The sequence below is a fragment of the Eptatretus burgeri genome, chromosome 1 (genome assembly GCF_056783735.1).
Source record: "Eptatretus burgeri isolate ZD-2024b chromosome 1, Ebu_testis_v1, whole genome shotgun sequence".
NCBI classification, from domain to species: Eukaryota; Metazoa; Chordata; class Myxini; order Myxiniformes; family Myxinidae; genus Eptatretus; species Eptatretus burgeri.
Genome location: NC_140961.1, coordinates 102,374,656 through 102,383,465, shown reverse-complemented (window position 1 = coordinate 102,383,465; position 8,810 = coordinate 102,374,656).

The window sequence follows — 8,810 nt, the reverse complement described above, 5'->3', positions numbered from 1 at the left end:
CACCTCGCAACCGTAGCATCGCCACCGTTCTTGCCCCGCTGTGGGTACCGGTGTTGGATTCGTGCAGAGCGCGCGTCGAACAGCGTGTACAAAATCACGGATTTTGTGCTTCAAAAACGGATCAAAAACGACACACGCCCACTTTTTGCCGTCCAATCGGTGAGCGAGGGGCGATGTGGCCCCGCCTCCAGAACGATCGATATATGCAAATTTGTGGATCAAAAAGCCTTCACGCCCACTTTTTCTCGGGCCAATGGGGAGCGAGGTGAAAGGTCAAAGGGAGGGGGTCAAAGGCGAAGCTACGGGGGGATAAAAGGACGGTGTTCGTCAGTCAGCAGAACGAGAAGGAGTCGGAAGGGTGGAGAGTCGGAGTGTGGAAGTCTGGAGCCCGAAGCCTGCAGTAGCTGGAGAAGCTGAAGAGAGTCGAACGAGGAGAGCCCAAAGAGGAGTCCAGGGTGGAGAGTCCAGAGGCGGAGAGGCGGCAGCGGCGAAGGCAGACGAGGGGGTGCTCGCGACGGTGCCGGGAGCTGCACGCCCGAGGAAGGCCGGCAGCGCGACCTGGCCGAGGTGGAGACGCACACCAGGGATAATAAAGATCCTCTATACCCCGAGCATCAGCAACCCCCTCCTGTTTCCCCCCGCGCTGAGATAGTGCGACCAAGGGGGCCCCTTTTCCCACCCCCTGCCAGGCACTGTCCGCGAGGCCCGCGGAGTGAGGCGCCATCGCCGCTCCGCGTCTCATCACCAGATGGGTAGGCGCGACCCGGTCTCGGCCTCAGGCCCGCCTCATCCTTGAGGGATTTCTTTTCCTTGGTTTTGGGTATGTGTTGTCGGCGCCGTCTGTGAAGTAGAATTGTATAAGTGTTGCCGTGTGCTCGGTAGTCGGTATTAGCTCTGCATTGTCTTCGCTTTTATATTTGCTTTTTGTGTAAATGGAATTGTGTTTTCTTTTTTTTGTGTGCTTTTGGTGGAATTGTATTTGTGTGCTTCCCGTGTGCCGCAAATAAATGTGCTTTATTATTGAACTGTTCTCCCGCTTCGCTTCGTCTTTTTCTCCCATTGAATCCCCATCTTGCTTCACGTAAAGGGTTGGTAGTGGGCTGAATACGCCCGATAATTAATCGAACCGTCGAGGTCGACGATAACACCGCTCGGTTATTCTGATAGTACGGAACGGGTCGCTTAAGTGGCCCGTGTCCGAAGTCGACCTGCGGCGAGGTGCGATCGCCCGGTCTACCCTCCGCGTGGGTACTTAGATAGGTCGAATTTGGCGAGCAACCCTATCCCACGCGGGGGCTGATTGGCTCGATCGCGGTGAGACCGAAAGGTCCACCCGTGACTGGTTCCCGGCGTTAGTCCGAGAGGGTCACGACTGGATTGTCCGTCCGGTGGGCGACGTGCCGCGATTCGAGTTACGTGGCCGTCAGCACGCCGGCGGGCGCGAATACCGCAACAATATATATATATATATATATATATATATATATATATATATATATATATATATATATATATATATATATATATATACACACACACACGAGGTCTGTCTAAAAAGTAACGGGACTGAGCCTGCTGTGTGCTACACTTACACAACTTGAATGAACGGGTTGCGTCACAGACTTTCACAACATTCCAGCAATATAAATAATTAGTGATGGTTGACTGCACTCATTGTGTGATTTTTCCAGGTCTTGCTTAACACGTTGTCTTGTCTGAGTCTTCGCGCTACGAGTCGTGTGCAGAGAGCCAATCTGAAGTTTATTACCAAGCTTGGCAAAACACCTTCCGAAAACACCTTTGCAATGCTGCAGCAGGTCTATGGGGAAGAAGTGATGTCATGTACACTTGCATTTGAATGGCACAAGAGGTTCAAAGAGGGACGAGAGGAGGTTGAAGACGATCCATGGTCTGGAAGATCTTCAACGAGCAGAACGGCGCACAACATCGAGTGTGTGAAGCAGATGGTCTGCGCAGATCATCGACTCACAATGCGGATGATTGCTGAGGAACTTTCCATCAACAAGGAAACAGTATGGAGCATCATCACTGAAAATCTCGAAATGCGCAGGGTGTGCACAAAGATGGTCCCCAAGCTGTTGTCCGAGGACCAGAAACAGCAAAGAGTCATTGGCTGTCAAGACATTATCGAGCGCCTCGAGGACGATCCAGACCTGCTCGGGAGAGTTATTACTGGCGATGAATCGTGGACATTTGAATACGATCCCGAGATCAAACAGCAGAGTCGTCAGTGGAAAAGTCCGGCATCACCAAGACCAAAGAAAGCAAGGACGTTGAAGTCGAAGGTCAAGGTGATGCTCATCGCATTTTTTGACATCAAGGGCATGGTCCACTTGCAGTTTCAACCACAGGGTCAAACAGTGAATCAATACGTGTTCAAGGAGATCCTCCGACCCCTCATGAGATCAGTCTGGGACAAGAGGAGGGATCTCTTCTCCTTCTCCTTCTCCTTCTCCTTCTCCTTCTCCTTCTTATCCTCATCCTCATCCTCATCCTCATCATCCTCATCCTCATCCTCCTCATCCAACTCATCATCCTCATCCTCATCCTCATCCTCATACTCATCCTCATCATCATCCTCATCCTCATCCTCATACTCATCCTCATCCTCATCCTCCTTCTTCTTCCCATTAGGGGTCACCACAGCGGATCATCCGTCTCCATTTCGCTCTATCCTCCACATCTTCCATTGACACTCCAACCACCCGCATGTCAGCCCTCACCACATCCATGAACCTCTTATTTTGCCTTCCTCTTCTCTTCCTACCTGGCGGCTCCATCCTCAGCATCCTTCTCCCGATATACTCCACTTCCCTCCTGTGCACATGTCCAAACCATCTCAATCTCGCCTCTCACTTTTTCTCCAAACCGTCCGACCTGCGCTGTCCCTCTAATATACTCATTCCTTATCCTGTCCATCCTCGTCACTCCCAACGAGAATCGCAGTGTCTTTAACTCTGTCACCTCCAGCTCTGCTTCCTGTCTTTTTGTCAGCGCCACCGCCTCCAAACTATACAACATAGCTGGTCTCACTACCGTCTTATATACTTTCCCCTTCACTCTTGCAGCTACCCTTCTGTCACAAATCACTCCTGCAACTCTTCTCCACCCACTCCATCCTGCCTGCACTCTCTTTTTCACTTCTCTACCACACTCTCCGTTACTTTGGACAGTTGATCCAAAGTATTTAAACCCATCCACCTTCCCCACCTCAACTCCTTGCAACTGCACCATACCACCACCCTCCCTCTTTTACGCACATGTACTCTGTCTTACTCCTACTGACTATCATTCCCCTTCTCTCCAGTGCGTACCTCCACCTCTTGAGGCTCGCCTCAGCCTGCTCTCTATTCTCCCAACAGATCATGATGTCATCCGCGAACATCATAGTCCATGGAGACTCCAGTCTGATCTCGTCCATCAACCTGTCCATCACCATTGCAAACAGGAAAGGGCTCAGAGTCGATCCTTGGTGCAATCACACGTTTACCTTAAACCGGTCTGTCATTCCTACCGCACACCTCACCATTGTCACACTGTCCTCATACATATCCTGCACCATCCTCACATACTTCTCTACAACTCCTGACTTCCTCATACATTACCACAACTCCACTCTTGGCACCCGATCGTAAGCTTTCTCTAAATCCACAAACACACAATGTAACTCCTTCTGGCCTTCCCTATACTTCTCCATCAACATTCTCAAAGCAAACATTGCATTAGTGGTGCTCTTTCCTGGCATAAAACCATATTGCTGCTCACAAATCATCACCTCTCCTCTCAACCTAGCTTCCACAACTCTTTCCCATAACTTCAGGGTGTGGCTTAATAACTTTATCCCTCTGTAATTACCACAGCTCTGCACATCACCCTTGTTCTTGAAAATCGGAACCAGTACACTTAATCTCCACTCCTCCGGCATCCTCTCACTTTCCAAGATTTTATTAAACAATCTGGTTGAAAAACCCACTGCCATTTCTCCTAAACACTTCCATGCCTCCACTGGTATACCATCTGGGCCAACTGCCTTTCCACTCTTCATCCTCTTCATAGCAGTCCTCACTTCATCCTTACTGCTCCACCCCACTTCCTGATTCACTATCTCCACCTCTTCCAACCTTCTCTCATTTTCTTCATTCATCAGCTCCTCAAAGTACTCCATCCACCTTCTCAACACACTCTCCTCGCTTGTCAGCACATTCCCATTTGCGTCCTTTATCACCCTAACCTGCAGCACATCCTTCCCAGCTCGGTCCCTCTGTCTTGCCAATCGGCACAAATCCTTTTCCACTTCTTTTGCATCCAACTTCTCATACAGCTCGCCATATGCCTTTTCCTTGGCCTTTGCCACCTCTCTCTTTCCCTTTCACCGCCACTCCTTATACTCCTGCCTACTTTCTTGATCTCTCTGACTATCCCACTTCTTTTTCGCCAACCCCTTCTTCCTTATACTTTACTGTACTTCCTCGTTCCACCACCAAGTTTCCTTTTCTTCCTTCCTCTGTCCAGATGTCACACCAAGTACCTTCCTGGCTATCTCCCTCACCACTTCTGCTGTAGTTGCCCAATCATCCCACCCATCTTTACCACCATCCAACACCTGTCTCGCCTCCTCCCTAAATTCCACGCAACAGTCTTCCTCCTTCAGCTTCCACCATCTGGTCCTTGGTTCAGCCCTCACCGTCTTCCTCAACCTCACCTCCAAAATCATCCTGCAGACCACCAATCGTTGCTGTCGAGCTACACTCTCCCCTGCCACCACCTTACAGTCTCTTATCTCTTTCAGATTGCATTTCCTGCTTAAGATGTCATCCACCTGTGTGCACTTTCCTCCACTCTTGTACGTCACCCTGTGTTCCTCCTTCTTCTTGAAATACATATTTACCACAGCCATTTCCATTCTTTTTGCAAACTCTACCACCATTTGCCCTTCCACATTCCTCTCGTTGAGACCGTACCTACCCATCACCTCCTCATCCTCTTTATTCCCTTCCCCAACATGCCCATTGGAATCTGCTCCAATCACCACTCCTTCATCTTTGGATACACTCTCCACCACTTCATCTAACTCACTCCAGAAATCATCTTTATACTCCATCTCACACCCCATATGTGGGGCATATGCACTGATGACATTCATCATCACCCCTTCAATTTCCAACTTCACACTCATCACTCGGTCCGACACTCTCCTCACCTCCAATACCCTCTTGACATAATCTTCCTTCAGGATTACCCCGACACCATTTCTCCTCCCATCCACACCATGGTAGAACAGTTTTACAAGAGGGATCTGTGGGAGAATAATGCCTGTGTGCTCCACCATGACAACGCCCCTGCTCACAGTGCCCTGAGCATCCGACAGTTTCTGGCGGAGAGGAACGTGTCAACTCTGGAGCAACCGCCGTATTCACCAGACTTGGCCCCTTGTGATTTTTTCCTATTCCCCAAGCTGAAGTGGGCGATCAAGGGATCCGATTTCCTGATGTGGAGGCCATCAAAGGGCCATAACGTCAGAGATTCCAGAAGAATCCTTTCGGGGGTGCATCAAATCGTGAAGAAGAGGATGGACATGTGTGTGAGACTGGAGGGAAACTATTTTGAAGCGGAAAAGCTGTGATTTCAATATATTTTTTTGTCATAAAATTTCTGTGAAGTCAGTTCCATTACTTTTTGTATGGACCTTATATATGTGTATATGTGTATATATGTATATGTGTATATATTGTTACGGATTCGCGCCCGCCGGCGTGCTGACGGCCACGTAACTCGAATCGCGGCACGTCGCCCACCGGACGGACAATCCAGTCGTGACCCTCTCGGACTAACGCCGGGAACCAGTCACGGGTGGACCTTTCGGTCTCACCGCGATCGAGCCAATCAGCCCCCGCGTGGGATAGGGTTGCTTGCCAAATTCGACCTACCTAAGTACCCACGCGGAGGGTAGACCGGGCGATCGCACCTCGCCGCAGGTTGACTTCGGACACGGGCCACTTAAGCGACCCGTTCCGTACTATCAGAATAACCGAGCGGTGTTATCGTCGACCTCGACGGTTCGATTAATTATCGGGCGTATTCAGCCCACTACCAACCCTTTACGTGAAGCAAGATGAGGATTCAATGAAGGAAATGACGAAGCGAAGCGGGAAACAGTTCGACACAAAGCACATTTATTCGCGACAAACGGAAAGCACACATATTCAATTCCACCAAAAGCACACAGAAAAGAAAAACACAATTCAATTAACACAAAAAGCAAATGCGACAATGCAGATCTAATACCGATTACACGAGCACACGGCAACACTTATACAATTTTACTTCACAGACGGCGCCGACAACACATACCCAAAACCAATGAAAAGAATACCCTCAAGGATGAGGCGGGCCTGAGGCCGAGACCGGGTCGGGCCTACCCGTCTGGTGATGAGACGCGGAGCGGCGATGGTGCCTCAACTCCGCGGGCCTCGCGGGCAGTGTCTGGTAGGGGGTGGGAAAGGGGCCCCCTTGGTCGCACTATCTCAGCGCGGGGGGAAACAGGAGGGGGTTGCTGATGCTCGGGGTATAGAGGATTTTTATTGCCCCGCAACGAGCGTCTCCACCTCGGCCAGGTCGCGCTGTCGGCCTCCCTGGGGTGCAGCTCCCTGCACGACGCGAGCACCCCCTCGTCTGCCCTCGCCGCCTCTCCACAGCTCCGTCCCCTCCGTTCCGACTCCAACGCACACGACGACCAGCTCCTTCTTGCCAACTCCACCGCCCGCGAAGTCTTGACTCTCTGTTCCCTCTCGACTCTCCTACTCTCCTACTCTCTGGACTGACGAACACGGTCGCTTTTTATCAGCCCCGTGGCTTCGCCCTCTCATCTTTGACCCCCTCCCTTCGACCTCTCACCTCGCTCCCCATTGGCCCGAGAAAAAGTGGGCGTGAATGCTTTTTGATCCATAAATTTGCATATATCGATCGCCCTCCAACGCCCTGGGGGCGGGGCCAATTCGCTCCTCGCTCACCGATTGGACGGCAAAAAGTGGGCGTGTCGTTTTTGATCTTTTTTGAAGATCAAAGATTTTTGATCAAAAAGCTGTTTTTTGAAGATTTTTGAAGCACAAAATCCGTGATTTTGTACACGCTGTTCGGCGCGCGCCCTGCACGAGTCCAACACCGGTACCCACAGGCGGCGCAAGAACGGTGGCGATGCGACGGTTGCGAGGTGTGACGTGAAGCTCGTGGCGGTTGTGGTGAAGCGGCGTTGTGGTTGGTGGTTGATGTTGTGGTTGTGGTGGTAATCATGGCGGTTGGTCCAAAATAAAGATAGCAAAAGAAAAACGGCTATCCTGAAGAGTCGCAGCACGCATAAATGACATGTATTCCCACTAGACAACGGGTTTGGGCCTAACTACACATGTACTTACCGAGATACCTCACCTAAGGGACCTGAATGGTGGTTTGCGAATTTGGTAACCACAACACTACCCCCTCCCCTTTTTACAGACTCGTCCCGAGTCGTCAAATTTTCGTGTGCCATCATGTGTAGTTTTCCCCTAGTACATTTTACCTACGGATCCCTGAGTGCGACATTCATGGTATTCGTGTCCCCAAAATAAATAACCTGAGGGCTGCGTAACTACCTAAACAAACTCACTCACACGGACGACTTAAATAAAATTGCCGGCGCTAGACAGACATGCCGGGGGCGCACTCATATGTACAGTACATCTTAACCTTAACTTACAAATTTTACACTAAACCATGGCCCAGGATCAATGAACTCTGCAAAAGAAAAGCAGTTAGCAGGGAGCCAGGCTGCCCACATGCAGTCTCTGGCTCAAACAATGCAGGTGACAGGGAACGTGGCTGGCTGCTCACACGCAGTCCAAGGCCTTCCCTTTTGAACTGAACGCAGTGAACCACAACGGTGCATGGGCTGCACAACGCAGTCTCCGTGCCAGCTCAAGTGGCACACGCAATGAGCACAACGAATGGATGCATGAACACAAACACGGTGCACGGGCCGCCACTGCAGGCCCATGTTGTAGCCGCCAACAGGGCAGTTCTCGCAGCTTGCAAACTGTTGCTTTCTGATCCTGGCGCACATGGAAATGAACAGGGGGGGGGGGGCAAAGCAAAATTGAACGGGGCTGGTGAACCTGGGCAGTGGGCATGGCATGGCAAAGGCAGCAGGCAAACACAGCCCGCAGAAGAAGGCCGCTGCAGGCAAACACAGCCGGCAGATGAACTGGCCGGCACAGGCCTTGACGCAAAACACGGCCAGCCGATGGCACAGGCCTTGCAGCACAGCAGCTGCAGACGATCCAGCCGGCACAGACCTTGCAGCAACACAACAGCTGCCGATGAAGTGGGCCGGCACAGGCCTTGAAGAAAAAACAGCCAGCCGGCAGATGAAGTGGGCCGGCACAGGCCTTGCAGTAACACAGCCAGCAGATGAAGCTGGCCAGCCTTTGCCGTTCAGTGGAGGTTGGTGGAGGGAGTGCGGTGGTGCTGGCCACTTGGAAGGCGGGCTCCGACCTACCTACCTGTCTCCCTCCCAACCTATCGCCTTTGCCTGTCACTGTACATACCCACTCCCTTAATTTGTCAAACCCCAATTTAGCCCCAACTTAATTTTTTTTTGTTGTTTTTATTTTTACTCCCCCACTATAAATCGTCCCCTAACCCACTTTATCGTCCTTGTTCGGCTAACCTATCCTGTCACCAAGCCTACTCCCAACCCCTACGTTCCCTTCCCGGAGGGGAACAAGGGAGAGCTAACGTCCTGTGTCGAGGCCCAA